Source organism: Rhipicephalus microplus, chromosome 6 (genome assembly GCF_043290135.1).
Source record: "Rhipicephalus microplus isolate Deutch F79 chromosome 6, USDA_Rmic, whole genome shotgun sequence".
Classification (NCBI taxonomy): domain Eukaryota; kingdom Metazoa; phylum Arthropoda; class Arachnida; order Ixodida; family Ixodidae; genus Rhipicephalus; species Rhipicephalus microplus.
In genome coordinates, this window is record NC_134705.1 from 132310580 (window position 1) to 132323128 (window position 12549).

The window sequence follows — 12549 nt, forward strand, 5'->3', positions numbered from 1 at the left end:
CAAGGGGAGTGGGATGCTATGGAGACAGAATCCAACAGCAAGGCTCTGGAAAGCACGCAGCAGTCGATTAAACAATTGGCTGATAGCATGACTACCCTACTGAAAAGGGTGTCGTCTCTTGAAGGTACACAGGCAGCGCTAGCTACGGGTAGCTCGCGTCCGAAAGGCCCGAACAGGGCACAGTCGCCTGCAGGCGCGGTAACAGCCAACCCGACAGGAGATTGGCTGTCTCAGAACAGTAATTCTGGCGGTCAACACTAATGAACTGGTCGTGTGGCAGTGGAACTGTGCCAGTTTCAAAAGGCGCAGGGCTCCACTGCTGCACTTTATTGCTTCTCAGGCGGTCAAACCGCACGTAATTATGTTACAGGAAACTCTCGGTGATGCGCTAACTTTCCCGGGCTATCGAGTCGTCTCGGTGCGCGAGCAAGGGAAGCGCGGTTTGGCAACCTTGGTCGCAAAAAAGTGCTCCTTTCGTGAACGCAAACTACAGCTTGGCAACAGCAAGGCTGAAGTCATTATCCTCGAAATAATCCCCAACAGCTGGCTCAAGAACAGCGTATTCCTCCTGAATGTGTACAGCTCGCCGTCGGACAAGCGGCAGGGTACGCTTCGATCATGGCAAAAGCGGTGGCTCTGGCCAGGGGGGCCCCCATCGTGGTAGCGGGAGACTTTAATGCTCCCCACGACGCTTGGGGATACGCCAGGCAGTCCTCCAAAGGCAACAACCTCCTAAAGGCCGTATCTAGCTGTTCTCTTGAATTGATTACGGACCCGCAATACCCGACAAGAATTGGCACATCGGTGGTCCGAGACACAACTCCAGACTTGGCGTTCGTCAAGAACGTCGCCGGAACAAAGTGGCAAAATTCGCAAGAGAATCTAGGTAGCGACCACTTCATAGTGGCTATTACCCTAGCAGTCAATGCAGCTCCCCCCAGGGAATTTAAAGTAACGGACTGGGATGCCTTTCGTAAATTGTGGAAGGAGGACCAGGATGAATACGACAGCTTAGACAGCCTCTTTGCAAGGCTCACGGAGGATGCTAATGCTGCGACCAAGGTTGTCAAAACGAACCTGAGGGTTGATCGGATGGATGCACGCCTCGCGCATCTTTTAGAGGCTAATAATTCCATCCTGTCCCGGTGGAGGACGCAAAGGCTCAATCGCAGACTTCGAAAGAAAATTGCGCAACTCAATCGCGAGATTGAAGCCTACTCTATTGAACTCTCCAAACAGCAGTGAAATGAAGTATGTTCTTCGGTCGACGGACAGATGAGAGTGGGGGCCAAATGGAACCTCCTCAAACAATTACTTGATGAGTCACAGTCGAAGGGAAATCAGCGATTGGCTATTGACAGAATCGTTCACAACCAAAAAGCGAAGGGAGTGTCCGAAAAGGCCCTGCTGAAGAGGTTAGCGGACAGCTATCTTCCGCTGGGTCCTTCCGGCGATGCGGACTATCCGCATTACAGGGGTGGAATGGTGGCGGAGCTGGACGCACCTTTCACTGAACCAGAAATCTGGAAGGTCCTCCACGAGCTCAACGGGCGCTCTGCACCGGGCCCGGATGGAATCTCAAACAAGCTCTTACGTAACTTGGATGGCAAATCCATCGAGAAGCTTACCGAGGAAGTCAACAAAATCTGGGAGACGGGGCACGTCCCCGAATCCTGGAAGACAGCTTCGGTAGCGCTTATCCCAAAGCCAGGCAAACCTCTGGCTTTGGAGAACATGCGACCCATCTCGCTTACGTCCTGCGTAGGCAAGGTGGCCGAACATGCGATTCCCCATCGGGTATCCGAGTACATAGAAAGCAGAGAGCTATTTCCACACAATATGGTAGGATTCAGACCTGCACTATCCACACAGGACGTGATGCTCCTTACTAAAAGACAAATCATTGACAACAACACCAGGGATACTAGAGGCATCCTAGCTCTAGACCTAGCCAAAGCTTTTGATAATATCTCGCACAAGTTTGTGCTTGAGGCAATTTCGGTTATGGGTCTAGGACAACGGTTCCACGCATACGTTAGGTCTTTTCTCAGGGACCGCAGGGCTACCATTAGGATCGGTCAAATCCAATCCACAGAATTTACCTTGGGAGCGAGAGGCACCCCACAGGGGGCAGTTATCTCTCCTCTACTCTTCAATATTGCCATGAAGGGTCTCTCGGAGCGACTCGCTACGGTGCGCGGGGTTAACCATGCTCTCTACGCGGACGATATCACCGTGTGGTGCATGGGAAGGTCCGACGCCGAAGTAGAGCAGGCGCTTCAAGAGGCATTAGACATCACGGAGAACTTTCTAGTCGGTTTGGGCCTGAGCCTGTCATCGGCAAAGTCTGAGTTACTACTATACAGACCCACCCGACAAGGACTGAGGAACCTCACTCTTTTAGAACAGATTCCCATAGTTTTATACACACGGGATGGGCAGAAAATACCCAGGGTGGACTCCATCAGGGTCCTCGGACTCCTGCTAGAGTCCAAGGGCGGCAACTCACGAACTATAGCCCGCATCACCTCCAAGACGGAAAACATGCTTAGGCTCATACTCAGGGTCTCGAACCGCAGGGGTGGGCTGTGCGAGGGCAATCTCCTTCGGCTCTATCGCGCATTTCTCATGAGCAACATTAATTATGTCGCTTCGGCGTTGCGCTGGTCCAAAAGAGAAGAGGCAAGAATTGATACACTACTGCGCAAAAGCATAAAGCGAGTTCTAGGCTTGCCTATCCACACTAGCACCGAGAAGCTCCTACAATTGGGCATGCATAACTCCCTCTCGGAGGTGATCGAGGCCCAGCAGATGGCTCAGGTCGTGCGACTATCGTCCTCGAGGGCTGGTAGGCGCATCCTGGAATCCATAGGCTGCGGTCCTACGGAGACTAACCAGCGTAATGTAACACTACCACCCTTGATCAGAGGCACGTTTTCGGTAGCTCCACTTCCAAGAAATGTCCACCCACAATACAATTTGGGGCGCCGCATAGCTCGGGCCCGTTCCTTAGTAAAATCAGTTGCAAACAGACCACATCTCGCGACCTTTGTCGATGCAGCCCAGTACGGGCGTTCGGATCGCTTCGCAGTGGTTTCGGTCGATCATAGTGGCACACTCCTATGCTCTGCCTCGGTTAGAAAGGTTTCGGCAATGGTGGCTGAGCAAATCGCCATCGCCATAGCAATGAAGGACCCATCGCGTCCTAATGTCTTTACAGATTCGCGTTCCGCAGCTAGGGCTTTCGCCTCGGGCTCGATCTCGCGTGAGGCAGCGGCCATCCTCGGCTGTGAGGGGGCTGCCGGGTTTCACACCATAACATGGTTCCCGGCCCACATGGGGGCCAACGTACATCCTGATGTCCCCAACGCCAATGAGTTTGCCCATGACCGTGCGCGAGGTATCGCTCACCGCGGCGGTCCCGGCGGATTCGCAGGCTGGGACGCCGGAAGATACAGGGACTCGCTACTCACTTTCCACGAGATCATGACTCATTATCATCTATCTCGGAGGGCTTTTCCACTTCCTCATCCTAAACTTACGCGACCGCAATCATCGGCCTACAGGATGCTCCAAACGGGGTCTTTTCCTTCGCGAGGCAGGTTCAGTCATTTTTCGCCCAACATCGAGCCGCATTGTCCGGACTGCGGAGAGGCGTATTGCTCATTACCTCATATGCTCTGGCAATGTCCTGCGTTACGTGACGCAGAGTTCAACAAAGAAGAGGACTGGGAGGAAGCCCTTAACAGCGGCGACCTCTTGGTTCAACTTCGGGCTGTCCAGAGGGCCTGCGAGAGGGCGGAGGGCCACGGTCTTCCGGTCCCTACGTGGGAGCGGCCCGCGACTGCTACGGATTCCCCCTAAACGGGGCCGTTACAACGCATTTCCTCAGCACCTGAATAAAGTTCTTCGTCTGTCTGTCTGTCTTAAAAGAACCGTGGCACGAGAAAAAGACGAGGCAGAAATACTTTTGTGGCAATCACCTCTAACTTGACTATGACGAATTAACGAAAGCGCAAATGTAGTCAACGGCGACTTCGAAATCCCAGTGGGCAACAGCTTTCCTATAAGCAGTTCAGGCGAACTTTCAAGATCCGAACAAGCAGCGTTGCCTAGTGGAGACAACCTTGATGATTCCGCTTACGATTCGTACGTGTGGGCAGTAATGCGGCTCTGCAGGGCTTCGGTTACATCGGAGATGCTATGGCAGCTTGCGCGCATGATAATGATGAATGAGGCACCGAAAGGTCATTCAATCTCCTCTCTAATTTTTACTACATTATTCTTTGCGCAATAACGTCACGTAAACCGGCTGAAAACCGTCTGTTTTAGGAGGTTTTATTTTTTGTTCACTGAAACACACAGGCTGCCTAAAGGAAATCCAGGAAAAAAAAAAGCACTGCGAAAGCTCACGTGTCACGTGCTTTAGCGTACCGAAATCAATGGTCACGTACGTCCGTTACCCGGCCTCTGATGCACGGTCTACGGCGACCGACTATTACCGGGAAAAGGCGAGACGCTTCCGTATTGCGTAACCATTGTGCCGTGTCAATTTTCAGCTAACACCAATTACAGGAGCCGGGCGCCTCGCAGAGACGCGGCTTTCATCCACAGTTCTGACAATCGGTGTGGATTGCGAGAAGAGAACCTTCGAGAGGGTATTGATTGCTCATCGCAATCGCAAGGCAACGCTTATTGCTGTTCACGTTGTACTTGTTGAATCCTGTGTCACAATAAGCCCTCTACTCTCATTTCGTGCGGACAATATTCAGAGATTGTGTGGTAAAAAAAAAGGGCACGATGTATGAAATCTTACAATGCGTGACAATAAAAAAAAGCGGCGTGTGACACCGTACCTCAGTAAAGCCTGCTTCATTCTATTATTTCATAAAAGCGTAGCACAGACTGGGGGCATGTGCCGCGTAGAATGCAAACAGTCCCAATAAAAACTTATTCATGTCATGGCATGGGATTCACGAGTGGCTACGATAATAAAGAAAGCGTGAGAGCGAGTAGAGAGAAAGGAAAGCCACAATACGGAAAATTAAGCTTTTTCTTTATTTTTTAGCTCGCCCATAAATATATTTGTCACCCCGGCGTATTCTCTGGACCACAACAAAGCTCTCATCATCATCATTCTATGTTCCTGCAATGATAAGGAATGATAGACACAGTCGTGCTAGGTGTTCTCCGCAGGTGAGGTCGACGAGTTCATCCCGGAGTTTCAAGGGACGCGTGCAAACCACGGCATTGCCTCCTGATAACCACGGCAACGTCAATTTCGCCCTACATTTCGTTCAGCGAACGTGCGTGCCGAAACGAAACGAGACCTATGGCATGATTCCGAAAAAATGGCCCCGTATCTGCATGTAGTCAGCAAATGACGTCGAAAAACGATAATCTTGCGTGTGGAGAGAGTGAACAGTTAATTTATTGTTGTGCGCAAGAAAATCAGTGAATGGTACTTTGGAGGCACTGAGTTAGAGTGCCTCGAGCGTGCAGCAGAGGCGAACGAGCACGTCAAGTCACGGGACACGTGAGACATGCGCGCCACCTGGCAGTCTTCTTGCAAAACGAAGCGCGTGGCTCTGAGACGGGTGTGCGCGCCCGTCTCAGAGCTGAGGTCAGGAACGCAAGGCGACGGGTAGGTGCCACCACCATCGAGTCCTAGCAAAGCGTTGGAAACGCTCACCTTTTCGTGCAAGCGTTGCATGGTCAGCGCAGTTTGATAAGCGCTACGGTCCTTAGAATTACTTATGTATGCCTTTTCTAGTAAAAGATGCACATGCAGAATATATACGTGTTGTTATGGTACCCCAAACTAGCGCAATGATAGCTTATTAATTGACAATTGCACAAGTATGAACGCTAAATTTTGAGCAACATAGGTGGGCGCTGCGGATGGGGTCGGCCGTTTCAAGTACCCGGTGCCGTTAATGTGGACAAACAGACAAATGTACAGACAGACAGACAGACAGACAGACAGACAGACAGACAGACAGACAGACAGACAGACAGACAGACAGACAGGCAGGCAGGCAGGCAGGCAGGCAGGCAGGCAGGCAGACCAAAATTTTTGCGTCAAAGGTCCCAAAGAAAGACTATCGTCTTCAAAAAAAAAAAGAAAACAGTTAGTGACACAAGGGGTGCGCTGGTTACCCGTGGAAAAAAGCGCCCCTGGCTGTGCGATTTTCTCCGCGGAGTTATTACACATACACAGCGGTTGCATTGGCCGTAAAATTGAGAATGTCCTCAATACTTCGGGTGGCTTTTCGCCACTTACAATGATCACCGAGATCACGCAAGCCATGATCGCTTACCGCACCAGGCAACTGATACCCGTCGTTCCCTGCCAATAAGCGTGCGATGCTTGAACCAGCTCGGGTACCCTGTAATGTCGTGCTATAGAGGTGGCTGTCCCCCTTACTTGTTGGTCGTCGCGTCTTGCGGAGAATTTTTTTTTATTTTAAAACTGCCTATTATGATACACGTAATAACAGGACACTCTCCACTACTTTAATCAATCTGGCGATGTTCAACGTTCACCTAAATCAGTGTCAGTGGGCACGAGAGCAGTGGTCTCTGCACAGCTCTAAGCCGCTATTTCTTCACCATGCAGGCCTTCTTTGCGAACATCCTGCCGTGGTTATCAATTTGCTCTGCTGGCTTGGCGCATGTAGGTGCGCCGCTACCGACAACGAACCTCGTCAGCGTAGCCGATCAACACATGCCGAGCTCTGACGCCCCTTGGGTGCTCTTTGAGTATCCACCAGCCCCATCGACGACAGCAGCAATCGCCACCGACAGTTTTAAGAAGCAACACCTGGACACCGCCTTCAGTGGGCACGAGAGCAGTGGTCTCTGCACAGCTCTAAGCCGCTATTTCTTCACCATGCAGGCCTTCTTTGCGAACATCCTGCCGTGGTTATCAATTTGCTCTGCTGGCTTGGCGCATGTAGGTGCGCCGCTACCGACAACGAACCTCGTCAGCGTAGCCGATCAACACATGCCGAGCTCTGACGCCCCTTGGGTGCTCTTTGAGTATCCACCAGCCCCATCGACGACAGCAGCAATCGCCACCGACAGTTTTAAGAAGCAACACCTGGACACCGCCTTCAGTGGGCACGAGAGCAGTGGTCTCTGCACAGCTCTAAGCCGCTATTTCTTCACCATGCAGGCCTTCTTTGCGAACATCCTGCCGTGGTTATCAATTTGCTCTGCTGGCTTGGCGCATGTAGGTGCGCCGCTACCGACAACGAACCTCGTCAGCGTAGCCGATCAACACATGCCGAGCTCTGACGCCCCTTGGGTGCTCTTTGAGTATCCACCAGCCCCATCGACGACAGCAGCAATCGCCACCGACAGTTTTAAGAAGCAACACCTGGACACCGCCTTCAGTGGGCACGAGAGCAGTGGTCTCTGCACAGCTCTAAGCCGCTATTTCTTCACCATGCAGGCCTTCTTTGCGAACATCCTGCCGTGGTTATCAATTTGCTCTGCTGGCTTGGCGCATGTAGGTGCGCCGCTACCGACAACGAACCTCGTCAGCGTAGCCGATCAACACATGCCGAGCTCTGACGCCCCTTGGGTGCTCTTTGAGTATCCACCAGCCCCATCGACGACAGCAGCAATCGCCACCGACAGTTTTAAGAAGCAACACCTGGACACCGCCTTCAGTGGGCACGAGAGCAGTGGTCTCTGCACAGCTCTAAGCCGCTATTTCTTCACCATGCAGGTGTGTACTCCTTTACTACACGCTAAAAAATCTGACAACCGCTGTCTACTGCTGTTCCCGTGCCCACGGGTGTTGTGCGAGACTCTGTGTGAATGTTTTTCAATGGCTCACACCTTGCTTTGTTCCGGCGACATTGAGACTAACCCTGGACCCAATACCCGTGCCACAACACAACAAGAATTTCATGAGTTACCCGAAAACCCTGCCGAACAAATGAATGTCTTATTCCATATGTTGAAAGACGTGCACTCGCGTTCGTTACAGAGCTCACAGTGTCAGTCTGAGCTTGCTATTGATGTAAAAGCAATTAAAGCCGGACAAAAAAACATTCACGTTGAAATTACTGGTATCCGGAAGCGGCTTGACGAATTGGAAGAAAAATCGATCAAACTGGATACTATGACTGAAGAATTAGCAAGTGTGCAAAAAGCCGTAGAAGAACTAACCGACGAGAATAACCACGTGCAATCTAGACTAACCGAGCTAGAGGACAGGTCCAGAAGGGACAATTTAATCTTTCATGGTGTTCCAGACTCTAGAGAAACGTGGCAAGAAACCGAGGCGAAATTGACGAATTCTATTTCTGCTATTCTTGACAGTTTTTCCAGCGAGTCATTTCAAAGGGTGCACCGTTTGGGTAACCCTTCACCCACTAAGTGCCGCCCCATCGTCGCCAAGTTCACTGACTTCAAAACGAAAGAGAAAGTGCTGTCACTGCGCAATCAACTAAAAGATAAGAATATTTCAGTAAGCGAAGATTTCTCTGTGGCAACGAGGCAGGCACGTAAAAAACTTATTGACTTTGGGAAAGCTCAGGCCAGTTCTTCACCACTTAAGCTGCGTTACAACAAGTTACTACTAAATAACAAATGTTACATGTATTTTCCCGAGTGCGACAAAGTTCTAGAGGTGAAAAAACGTACCAATTATGTCAATAATGCGAGAGCTTCTTCTTCTGTGAACACGACTACATAGGGTTGCGCGAGGGGAGGTGACCACAAATCAAATCTTCAGGTATCTGTCATTTTTTCTAACGTTAGAAGTGTACTAAATAAATATAATTCTTTATCATCAGCTATTGATACATGTAGCGCAAAAATAGTTGCATTGACTGAAACTTGGCTCCATGCGCATGTCCGCGATCAAGAAATCTTTGATGACGCAACCAATTTTCACATGTACCGTTGTGATCGGACAGTGCGCAGGGGAGGCGGCGTTCTTCTGGCAGTCTCAAAAGACACTCCTTCTTCCTGTATTCATATTAACACTGAACTAGAGCTAGTCTGGGCTATAGTAACCATTGGACACCATAAGATAATATTAGGTGTATGCTATCGTTCTCCCTCTTCACCTTCAACATTTGTCGATGAACTTCACGACGCAATTAATATAGTTTGCACACGATTTCCATCACATCCCCTGTTTCTCCTCGGAGATTTTAACTTTCCTAGTATAATGTGGAACGCATACGCACCCTACTCTTTACCGTCTTCGCCGCAACCAAATGAATTCATTAACCTATGTTCAACGTTTTCCCTGACGCAAGTAGTGGCCTTACCGACTAGGGCAACTACTAACAGTGCTAGCATTCTTGATCTGATACTAACAAACCGACCAGACTTTGTTACCGCTATAACCTACGCACCAGGTATCAGTGACCATTCTTTACTTTCATTTTCATTTAATGCACCCTGTCCTAATAGAGATAAAAAAAAGAAAAAGATACGGGACTATAAAAAAGCCAACTTTGACAAGATAAACAGTGAACTAGCAACTTTTCTAGACATATTTCTAAGCAGTTTTGATACCCGTTCAGTGCAGTGTAACTGGGATATGTTTGCAGATGAAGTTGAACAACTAACCAATAAGTATATCCCTTGCCGTACTATCACAACTAACGCACGTGCGCCATGGTACAACGCGTACATCAAACGCTTATCTAACCGAAAGAAACGTTTTTATCGTGCAGCAAGATGTTTACCCACTAACCACCCACGCTGGGCTGCCTACAAATCTGCATCATCCATCTACATATCTGCACTAAAATCCGCTAAAGACAACTTCCTCACTCAAGTCCTGCCGTCTATGTTACAAACAAATGCAAAAAAATTCTGGCGAGTTATTAACCCCCTATCTGACAATCATATTTCCTTGATCGATTCATCCGGTAACGAAATTAGTGAAGCCCTTTGCGCTTCTGTTCTCAACGATTCTTTTATCCAAAACTTCTCCGTAGATAGCCATAATGATTTACCTAGCGCAACCTTGCACAATTATTCACCCATGTCATCCGTGATTATCGAAACTCTTGGAGTTGTACGTCTCATTGAATCACTTAAGAACGATTCATCTCCTGGTTATGATGGTATTAACACAAAATTTTTAAAAAATACTAGCGCTTATAGTTCCATTATAGTTACTAAAATTTTTCAACAGTCACTAGATACTTCTACTATTCCTAGTCAATGGAAAATCGGAAAAGTCGTTCCACTCCATAAATCTGGTAATAAACACTCTTCGAATAATTATCGTCCCATTTCTTTAACCAGTATTTGTTGTAAAATGCTCGAGCATATAATATTTACAAACATAGTCAATTTTTTAGAATCAAATTCATTTTTCACGTCAGCACAACATGGCTTCCGTAAAACATATTCATGTGAAACACAGCTAATATCATTCACTCATCACTTACATCAGATCCTTGATAAATCATCCCATGCTGACTGTATTTTTTTAGATTTTTCAAAAGCTTTTGACAAGGTTTGCCATAGACTTCTACTTTACAAACTACACCAACTAAACCTTGACGGTAACCTACTAATGTGGATTGAATGCTTTCTCACTAACAGATCACAATTCGTTACTGCCAACTGTCATAATTCTCCATTTCGCGAAGTTCATTCTGGCGTTCCGCAAGGGTCCGTCTTAGGTCCCTTGTTGTTTCTCATTTATATTAATGACCTGTCATCAGTTGTATCATCAAAAATTCATCTATTTGCTGACGACTGTGTTATTTTTCGAGAAATTACTACCGATAATGACATTAATATATTGCAGTCTGACCTTAACGCTATATCTAACTGGTGTGATAAATGGCTAATGGACCTAAACATTAAAAAGTGTAAAATCATGCGTGTATCAAGAAGTTGCACTACTTCACCTATTTACTATCTTAATAACATTCCTTTGGATTCTGTTAACTCTTATAAGTATCTTGGAGTTCACATAACAACTAACCTCAACTGGACAACTCATATTGAATACATCATTATCAATGCTAACCGCATGCTTGGCTATTTACGACGTAACTTTTTTAACGCTCCACATGGTTTAAAACTGCTACTTTATAAAACACTAATACGCTCTAAACTAGAATATGCTACAACCGTGTGGGACCCTACCTATAATAACCTGGTAACTTCCCTTGAACTTGTTCAGAATAACTCCGTTCGTTTTATATTGTCCAATTATAACAGAACCGCTAGCATTTCAACCATGAAAACTTCACTTGCACTTCCTTCCTTAGCATCTCGCAGAAAAGTCTCCCGTCTAACTCTATTTCACAAGATCTACCATCATCCCATCTTGCATGCCCAACTACTACTTCGCCCACAGCACATTTCCCACCGCATTGACCACCATCACAAAGTAGGCATCCCTTCATGCAACACAAAAACTTTTTTCAATTCTTTTTTGCCTCGCACATCAAAGGAGTGGAACAGACTTCCCGGTGACATTGTTGCTATTACTGATAACAATTTGTTCCGTGATGCTTTAGCTAACATTGTGTAATAAGTTCTTTTTTTTGTGTTTTGTTGCAACAGCTAACATTGTATATTTAGGCTTGTTGTTGTATTACCTAACATGTATTATTATACAGCATATTAACAAACATTGTGCTCTTCCAAATTTATTTGTACGATTTAACCGTATTCACTGCTTTTTTTGTTAAATTCAATATTTTATTGTAAATAACCCACCCCCCTCTGTAATGCCATTTGGCCCTGAGGGTAAAATAAATAAATAAATAAATAAATAAATAAATAAATAAATAAATGTAAGCTCGCGGGTGTCCTGGCCCTTCATTTGCATCGAAATGCGGTCGCCATGGCCGGCATCCGAAACGTCGCTCCCGAGTTTAGCAGGACAACCCTTCCTGCTAAGGAAAAGCAGCACCTACTTCATGAAACATAAAAGACACCATGGCAATTTTTAATGATCACAGCGATCCCGCGAGAAAGGATCGTTTACTGTCGCCGTAGAAATAATACTCGGAGTTCCGTGCGAAAAGCGTGCAATCATCACTTAAGCCAGCATGAATGCGTTGTAAACGTATCCTGCTATAGGTCACCACACCTCTTACGAGATTATTGTTACGTCTTTGAAGGCCATATTATTATAATTTTTGTTGTCCAAATTTCAGGAGTAACATTACAGCTTCGACTTAAGGACGGACGTGACAGCTTTAAATTGAAGCAAAAACAGAAAGGTTAACTATAGTGGGTACTGGGTCATACTGTCTACAACCGCAAAAGCAAAATGTCGGGGGTCCCGATGGCGCACTGCATAAATAAGGAGCACTTCGTCATTGCGTCCAAATCTCTATACACTATTCCCCACTCATCGATTACCTACTTCGTTGGTGTAACCATGCATAACCAAACTATGTGGCCCACAACCCAAGCAGCCAAGATGCTCTATTTTGCGGTTCAGCACTGTGTAGGGAACTCGAGTCTGGGGTCATGAGGCCTTTAAAATGCAGAGTTTGGGCGAACCTTTAGGAATGAAGGCCTTTTTCAGGCCCTTTCGGC